This window comes from Haemaphysalis longicornis, unplaced genomic scaffold (genome assembly GCF_048455015.1).
Source record: "Haemaphysalis longicornis isolate Haplotype H1 unplaced genomic scaffold, Haemaphysalis longicornis Haplotype H1 scaffold_6, whole genome shotgun sequence".
NCBI lineage: Eukaryota > Metazoa > Arthropoda > Arachnida > Ixodida > Ixodidae > Haemaphysalis > Haemaphysalis longicornis.
This window is the reverse complement of record NW_027526407.1, coordinates 141,189,109-141,198,338: the sequence shown is the minus strand read 5'-3', so window position 1 is coordinate 141,198,338 and position 9,230 is coordinate 141,189,109. Positions and strand designations below refer to the sequence as shown.

Below are 9,230 nucleotides of genomic sequence, written 5' to 3'. Positions count from 1 at the left end.
CGGCCCGACCGGTTTTTTAAACAGCGGGCCGGTTGTCGGTCCATATCTAAAACCAGTCGTCATCAGCCGGTTTTTTGGCTTTTGTGCCGTGATTATGCCCGTTTTGGCGTTTTATAAGCGTCAATTCAACAACTAAGACGATAAATACGTGTCGACAAGCATAGTCGTGCGCACAGGGGGGGCAGGGGGGGGCGGCCGCCCCCCCTAATCATCTGAAGGGGGCGCCAAATTTGCCCCATGCCTGCCTTGCCGATGTAACACATGAAAGTAAAATTTCTGCTCAGAAATATTTTGTGTGTGTTGCAATTCCATCACATTGAAATAAAATTTTTATAACCATCCCTCTTTGCACTGCGTTCGCACCGCAAGGCCTTCAGTGAGAAGAGGTCGGGAGTTGCTCTGGGGGGGGGGGGGGGGCGCAGCGGTAAGACTTTGCCCCCCCAAATTGAGAACTCTGCGCACGCTTATGTCGACAAGCTGCGCAAAGACACGCGAGCAGAGAAAATACGCGGGCGAGCGCGCTGCCTCAGATGGAGGGGGACCTAAGGGAAGAACAAAATAACGAAATTCTACCGCCGCGGTCAGCAATTGCGGTTACTTTTCAGTGAAGCACATGCAGAGCGATTAACCAAGCTCTCAATCACTTTCAGTACAAACGTTATGTTGATTTCTCTCTAAGAAAACACTACAATAAATGGCACTGCATGTTAAAAAACATGGCGTCTTTTTTCAACACAATCCCCCCTCCCCCCCCCCCCCCCCTCCCCCCCCCGGAAGGCCCGTTTTTTTTTTCGGGGAAAGGTTGTAACCCTACGCTGCTGTTCTGCCTACCTGCTTGCTGTACCTATTACGTCGCCGCCACCGCAAATCCCCACTTGTTACAAACTCAGAGGTTTTCGCACCGTTAGCAGTCGTTTTACACGATGGGTTTGATGCGCCTGACATGCCAGGAGTGACATCGCTTGTAGTATTAGAGCGACGTTGCTTGTCTGCAAGACGGTGCCGGTCAAACAAGCGTTATCAACGCCATAATTCTAACGGCACATTCCATTTATTTCGTGGCTGCCGTGGCTTGCGCAGAAAAGGTCGGGTTGACTGCGATAGCTTTGCTTGAGTCAAATAATGGAGCTTTGGCTCAATCGCTTGCAGCGCTATCAATGCGGCCTCGTCTGCAAGACCGGTGCGTGAGAAACAAGCGTTAGGACAGCCAGAATTTCAAAAATGCAGCATAAACTAGACCATCGTTAAAGGAGGCGATGACTAGACACAAGCAACAATATTCGTTGACAACTTACGTAATTATAGAGTTGTTTTAGGCGCCTTGAACACGCCCGCCGACATAGCTGTTTGTTAACGCGTCCGTTTACTGTTTTGTAGGTCAATGGTTCGATTCCTCGTCGAACGTTTTTTTTTCTTTTTTTTTTTACGTGAGGGTTTCATTAGCTCCTTTTTTAACGACCAGGGTAAGCACCTGTTCCTTGCTTTCTATCACGCCGACATTTACCGCCCTCTTCCTAAACCCAAAGTAGCTCGTTTTCTCGCACGTTCTCTCTTGAGAAGCCCGCCGTGAAAACAAAACCAAAACAAACGTCAAACCTCTTTACAATATCAGTATATATGTCAATTACTTTATGTGTATTCACTTTTTGTGTTTAAAAACCTTAAATTTAAGTTATAAACACATTTCAGACTTTGAAAGCAGAAAGATAATTACCAACATTACAGTAGTAACACAATTTTCGTCAAACATAGAGGTGCTGCATTTGAAGTCTGGCAACTATCTCTCACTTTTGTGTGTGTTTTTTCATGGCGTTTTGTGCCGAGTGGTTGGTGGCGTGATTTAATCTGTTTTATCTATTTCAAGCTTAAATCATAGTTATAGAAGCTTTGTGGGTGATGTCTACCCTTCTAACCTACGCGTGTGTTGAACATGGGGACCCCGGAAGAACGATCATCGCCGGATAACATACTGCGCGTCAAAAGTGGATGACATTGCATCAGAACAAAGCGTGTTCGTGTGTCCGCGAGATGAAGACGACAGTGAAGGAGAATTTTACGTTGGAAACATCGTTTTTGCTCGGGTAAGTACGCATTTTTTATTATTCTGTATTTGGTTGGAATGAGTTCTGGTGTTTATGGGTCAGTAATTCGCTAGACCCCCATCTCGTTTGCTCTGAGAGCCTACGTGAGTTAGTATACTTGTTTGGCGCCCAGTCCACCGTTTCCGCAGAAGTCAGCATCAATTTACGCTGAAGCTAGACCTTGGCTACGATGCTCGCGCTATGGTACACGGCTGCTAGTAATTTCACATCACGCAAGGCTCTTTAACACCGGGGCGTTTGTTTATGTGTCTCTCAAACAGTGCCTTTGCGGTTGCAGATCGCAGTCGCAATTTCGCGTGAGTGGCACAACGCTGTGATTAGTCCTCCCTCGTGAATACCCGCGGTATACCAAGAAATAACATGAACAGGAGGTTCCCTGGAAGTGCATGTGAAAACGCGTACACGTGATTCCATGGCTGGCGTCTCGTAGGTGTTGTGAAATCTCTCCCCCCCCCCCCCCCCTTCACGAATTCCGTGCAGTGCGCTTCGCAGCTATTGCGCTCGCGAGACCGGCGACCGTACGCCTCGCGGTCTTCGGGCCGCGATATGTGTGCTGTTCTCGTGAAGCTCGACAACAGCGAAATTGCCGTACTCGCTCGCCAACGCGCCCCGACAGCGTACGCGTCGACCGGGTGCTGACGGAGTTGTGCTGGAAGAAAAGCAGGCAAGAGATGAGGGCGCACGAGGTGTAGTTAAACATGAGAATTTACGAAGTGCAAGGTGGAGAAATTAGTATGCAAGGGCCGGAAACAGTGAGAGAGTTCGGGCCGCGTGCCAGCGAGCGAGTGCGGTAATTTACGTTGCCGAGTTTCACGAGTCCGGCACGAATATGAGGACGCCCGTCTGAGAGTTCATAGAGGTATAGAATTCACATACGTGCAAATTGAAGGTGAAATGCGCGCATGTGGCCTCGCAGGGAGTTAGCATAGTCTCGGGGTAGTGGGGGAGATTTCACAACGCCTACGAGGCGCCTGCCGATTCTGTCAGAGTAGCTCTCGTGAAGTCTGGGGCTTGATATCAGAGGCATATGTATTGTTTAAATTAGTGCAGAAAATTGAGCCAATTCGCAAGTTCTCATTTTCGCAAAACCGCAGGCCATACAGAGACTAACAAAAAAGCTGTAGGCACTCACTCAACTCGATTTATATTGGAGAATTGAACGTGCAGATACAAGTCAGACATTGAAATGGAGGAGCCTCAACTATCACACACCAGTTCCGATTGAAAGCAAGGGATACAGATGAGCTGCTAGCATGCGTTCCATGCAAATTAGCTCAGTAGCTAGCTTTGCAGGTTACTGTCTTTAAACGATTAAAAATCTACTTGATGTAAGCATTCGTGCTTTGTGTGTGCTCTTCTTGTATTTCAACAAGTGTCAGCACACTCACAGATTATGCACCTGCAGGTGCTGCTGCTGGCTGTCCTGGGTCAGCTGCCTTCCAGTCCAGTTTCAAAGGCTTTGCCAGGGCCTCCCTTGGCCAACCGACACTGCACCAGCTGTACCCAAGTACTGCCTGGCCTTTCGTTGGTGCTCCGTACGCTTTGCCGCCAGGAATGGTCATTCATCCATCATCTGGCCGCTTGGACCACCCGTTCAGAAGTCAGCGCATTTGCTCGACACATCGGTCCAGGCACTGCTGCCATATCGGTGCACCCACCGATTATGTATTTTCAGGTTAGTTATTGCATGTTGTGGAACTTGCCATGATGTATACCTGTTAGCAGTGCTGTGGCCTCTGATTATTTGAAACATTTTCATGAAGCAGTGCTGTGCGTATGGAGCGTGTCATTGCTTAGCAGAGATATTGAAGAGAATCTGGGGCTGACGACTAAAGGGCAAGAAGAGAAATTGAACTTACTTTGAAGCAAGTATTCGTATGTAATCAAGCCAAGCAAACATTTAGGATCTTTCGATATGGTTTTAAACTTGCAATACAAACTGGTCTACTTCAGATCATACTGGTAATAATTATACTATACCGAAAAGTACATCCCGCAGTCTGTAGAATTCTGACAGCGCTTTTTTCGCAGTCTCTCATGACAGGCACTAATCTCAATGGTTGGAAGATAGTCGAGGTAGCACCAGTCTTTAAATCAGGAGACGGTACTTCACCATTAAATTTCCCTAACAAGCACCATATGCAAGGTCAGGAAACATTTCATCCACTCTCAGGTCGCTAATTATTTATAAAATCACAACATCACATTCGAGTATCACCACGGTTTTCACAAGGGTTACTTGAGAAACACAACTTTCAGGATTTGTTCACGATCTACATTGATCCATTGACACAGGCTTACAAACTGCGGTAGTTTTTCTCGATTTTTCTAAAGCATTCAATCGCATTGCACACCACAGACTACTTCTCAAACTTCACCCTAATGTCCTCACTTGAGCAAAAGATTTTCATTCTTCTCAAATGCAGTTTACTTCTAATAACTGTATACTTCTTTTGCTCGTGCCACTTTGTTGTCCCCCCAGGCAGGTTGCTTGGTCTATCTTCCATGTTGCATATCCTCCCATGTAAGTCTATTTGCAGATGATGTTGTAATTTATCACACAATTTCTTTCAACTACTACCGTCAATGCTTTCAATCTGATCTTAGCACAATTAACTCCTGGTGCTGCAAATGGCTAATGTCGCTTATCTCTAAAACAAAGTGCATGACTTTAACGGTGGCAAGTCTCGGATTGTAAATACTTACTTCATTAACAACAGCCTGATTACCTCTTAAGACAAAGGTGTTTTGGTAGGCCGGTAGGGGAGGGGGGATTGCATGGTGGATTTCAAAAGGTACATCGATTGGGAAAATAAGACGTGTGATTAATATTTTCATTTGCACTCCAAAACTCGCTTTATTTCATATGTTTAACCCACTGCCGTGGCTAGGGTGGTGTGCTGTGGAGGCGAATGTCGGTTAGATACCGCTTGGTGTAGCCGCTTTTCAGATGGAGGAAACACGTAAAGACGCCCGTGTTTGGAGATTTCGATGCGCACAAAAATACCCAGATGGTCAAAATTAATGCGAAGCCTTCCCTTACAGTGCTCCCCATATCCCAAGTGTAGCTTTGGCGTGTTAAACCACCGTTTTTTTTTTCATGTTTTTGGTATAGTACCAGCTGCTGTAGCAGCTGCAACTTAAAGGTAAAATTATACATAATGTTTCCAAGAGCTAAATATAAAGGCCATATTGAAGTGCGTTTATGGGTCTATCTCATAGCAGTAGTGAAAGGTTATATACTCTGGTGCAGGTTAAGAACGCCAATGGCTCATGTGGTGTAGTCCAGTGTTTGACGGAATGCCGTGTAGGCAGGTAGAAGCATTATTGCAGTGATGAAACGTAGGTCGCTGACCAAGTCAAGAAAGCCATTTAACGGTTTGTTGCTTGTTCACGGTGAGCATGTGTCGTGGAAAACGAAGCTATATATTGGGCATTACGCGGCGCAATGAGTTTGCATAGATATGGTGCAGATTGCCATCCATTATGTTGATAATGTTGGGCGTCGTCTGAACAATGAGGGACTCGAGCAGTAATCGAGAAGATAGATTGCACTCAGTTGTCAGTAATTTTGTCTTGTTCCAGTCGACCATGTGTCCCGTCCTCTCACGGTGCTCTGCCAGTGGACTTGTTTTTGCATGGCCCTTGTTCACTTCGTTCCAGTGCTGCATTAATCTTCTGTGCAGATTGCCCGTTTCGCCAATGTACACTGATTTGTATTCAGCGCATGGAATCTAATAAACAATACCCGGAAGCTTGGAGCGTGAGAGGGGGTCTCTCACGCTGACAATGTCAGAACGCAGCTTGCTAGTGGGCACATGCACAATGTATGCACTGCGTGTCTTGAAAATGTGTGCGAGAGTTTCACCGATGTGTGGGACGTAGGTAATTGCTGCACGTTTTGATGCAGTCGTTGTCCTGAATATAATGCCTAAAGCATTATATTCAGAAAGAAGCGAAGAGGGCGACTAGCAAGAATCCACATTGACATTAGCAGGCAGAAGTGTCCACAAGGCCTGTGTCAAAACGTGCTGCAATTCTCGTCCTACACATCAATCAAACTTTCGCACGCATTTTCAAGAAACACATTGTGCACATCGTGCAGGTGCCCACTAGCAAGCTATGTTCTGACATTGTCAGCGTGAAAGACCCCCTCTCACGCTTCAAGCTTCCAGGTGTTGTTTATGTTTTGAACAAAAAAAGGGCCATTTAAACGTGACACCTCCTTCCTTGCCGATTTCTGATGCCTGATTGTTCAGTTTGTGGGGATACGTTTAGCAGATTGCTCACATGTCTAACCTGTATTTGTGCTTGAGCAGTCAAACGCTGATGTTAGCAGTGAAGTAGGTGAAAATTGTACTTTGATTGTAGTTGTGTGCAGATTACCTACATTGTGTTAATTCGTAGAAAAGCAAAATTGAGGTAACCCTGCTAACTGTTCCGCATTGCAGCATTTTATTATGCGAACGTTAAGGAGTTCAGCTGCTTGTTAAAGGTGAAATAAACAGTGGTACAAAAAGAAGAGCATCTACTAAACAGAAATATCTTCACAATCGCAGGATGCCAACGGTCCGCCTACCAACTTGTGTCCTGCATCGTTTCTGCTGGCTGGAGCGGCTCATGGAGCATTTTCCAGCTTCTCAAAGTTTGTGGTCAAGCGCTCCTCCAAGTGAAAGATGCCGCAGAGGGATCTTTTGTTTTAATGCCACAATTTCACGTGCTCAGCAGCAAATTTACTCGTAAGGCTTTTTAAATATTCATCACTCAAGAGGGCATGTTACCTTCGTCTTCGGTGGAATGTGTCTGCACTCAGGTTATTTGTGACAGAAACAAGTCGACCACGTCATGAAAGTCATTGAGGCCTTGCTGATTGTGCATGCTTCTGAAATGACATTTTCATTAAGCTGAATACTTTCCACATATTACGATTTGTGAACAAATTATGGTAAAAGTCATGATTATTTGTACTACACTGCAGGAAGGAAATGCCAACATACGTTTTAAGCACCTCTGATATTTCAGATCGTTGGCTGGTGAGCAATAAAACAAAACTGAAATTTTTTTAAAGTAAAATCAAATATTCGTTGTCACCAGTGCATGACCATAGTAAAAGCTATCTAGTCACCAAATTTAGAATTAGACACGAAATGCCAAGAAAAATAGGGAAATAAACTAGACAGCTGGCTACAATAAACCAATTCGTAAAATTCCTCAATGTCTATCAAGTGATGATTCAGGCGGGTTAGTTAAGATGTCAGTGGGTTTACACACCCAACTTGCAGGGAAGCACATGAGCTCCCAATATTAACATGTTTTTAGTGAAGACCGCCTTCCTTCATTAAGCTGCTTTGTACATTGATGCCAGTCTGATAAATGTCCTGAATTTTTGTTATGATCAATCTTTTTATGGGAACCATATATTTTTATATGATGTCGCTGTGTATTTCTGAAACTGTATCTAGTCACTAATTCCAATTTGTCGTGGTCAGGTTTTTTCAACTGATTCGTAGCTTTTTTAACAATTATGGTATATTTTGTGTGCCTAAAGGAATGCCTCATTGCATGTTTAGCCTATGTAGTGTTGAAAGCGGACATTTTGCTTCAAAGTGGAATGTCGGGCTAGCAACAAGGTACTTCGCGTGCTGCTCACTTTCATTCATGCCATTATTTTTTATATTATCATTTAAAATTAAAAGCCAACCAATTTGCTGTCGTTTTAATTTTGTCACCTACTTTATACTTTCTTTTTTTTCAACTTTGTGTAAGGATTGACTATCCATATTTTTATGATACCAAGGTGTTGGACTGGGCTAGCTGGTACATGTTTGAATGGATGAAAAACCATAGGAAAACCCAGGACACAGAAGAGAACGACGGGACAAACTTGTGCCGTCATTCTGTTTTAACTGTTTCCTGTGTTTACCACTGGTTTTTTATGCATTCAAACATTTTTTATGAGTTTGTTGAACAGTGATTAGTTTAGGTGTGTTCAAACAATTGTTGGCTGCGAAAGCTCCCTGTAGCATTTGTATAAGTGCTCTCTGCTTTTTTTTTTGAGCCAATACCCCACCACCAGTCTTCATGAGGTGGTCTTTTGTAGAAATAAGTTGAAATAAATATTTGTTTGCATTGCTTTACATGTTTTGAAAGAATTTCTTGTTCATTCTTGTTTCATTCAACCCCGTTTCAGAATCCTGCTTAAGGCATTTCCTCTGTTATTTTTTTTCAGAACCAGGAAGGGTGCTCATCCTCGGTTCTTGCTGAAGCAGCAGTATCCATACTTCACACGTGAGCTCTGAACACACAGTAATTATGGTATGAAACATTCTACCAGTATAAGCCTGCTTTGTAGACGTCATTGTAGATGTCAAAGCTCTTGACAGTGTAGTCCAATGTCTGGTGTAACGGGCAATGTCTACAACTTGTAAAAATTAATTTTGTGGCTATAATGTTTGTGATTATTTTAAAATGCACGTCAACTACTATTTAGAATCGCTGTCTAAATTGGCAGCCATTTTCCTGGTGGATACAGAAAGTGAAAAAGCGCATGTGTAGAGATTTCAGTGCACCTTAAATGTCCCAAATTTGCTAAAGCTAATCCAAAGCCCTCCTTGTGGTGCACTTCATATCCCATGTACAGTTTTGCGTAAAAACAGCTAAAAATTTATGATCAATTTAAACTTATTTTAATGTTTTTAAATGCAAATATTCTCAGTTTAAGCTGCCATATTTAGAGTAAAATATTTTGTAACAATTATATAGCTACCAAAGGTTTACAGAAAAGCTTTTTGCTTTTGGTTGTGCACCTTCTTATCAAAAGAAAAATGTTGTTAAGAAAGGCAGAAGAAACCCAACTATGGAAATTAGCAAACCCTAAAGCTGCGGATAGAATGAATGTTTTGTAGAGAATCTTTTGCTGATTTCAGTTCTAGTCAACTCTAAAAAAGTCTATCGACGTAGAATGCTTACCGTGAGGCACCTCGTAATACTAGCCAAAACTAATGGGCCCTGGCTGTTGGCTTTTCATTTGCAACAGTGACAAATGACCCCACATCCACCGGCAGGGACATAATGCAAGGCACCATGTACAAGCTAGCCTCATGATAAAATAATGTTTTCTGAACAATG

The 9,230-nt window shown here is 43.6% G+C and overlaps 1 long non-coding RNA gene across 1 annotated transcript; it reads left to right on the top strand.

Moving 5' to 3' along the window:
- Nucleotides 1–1,444: 1,444 nt before the first annotated feature.
- LOC144141159 (uncharacterized) lies at nucleotides 1,445–8,239 on the top strand. The gene is made up of 3 exons (XR_013316452.1): nucleotides 1,445–2,081; nucleotides 3,508–3,777; nucleotides 6,662–8,239. It is a non-coding gene; the product is annotated as an uncharacterized LOC144141159 (long non-coding RNA).
- Nucleotides 8,240–9,230: the final 991 nt, after the last annotated feature.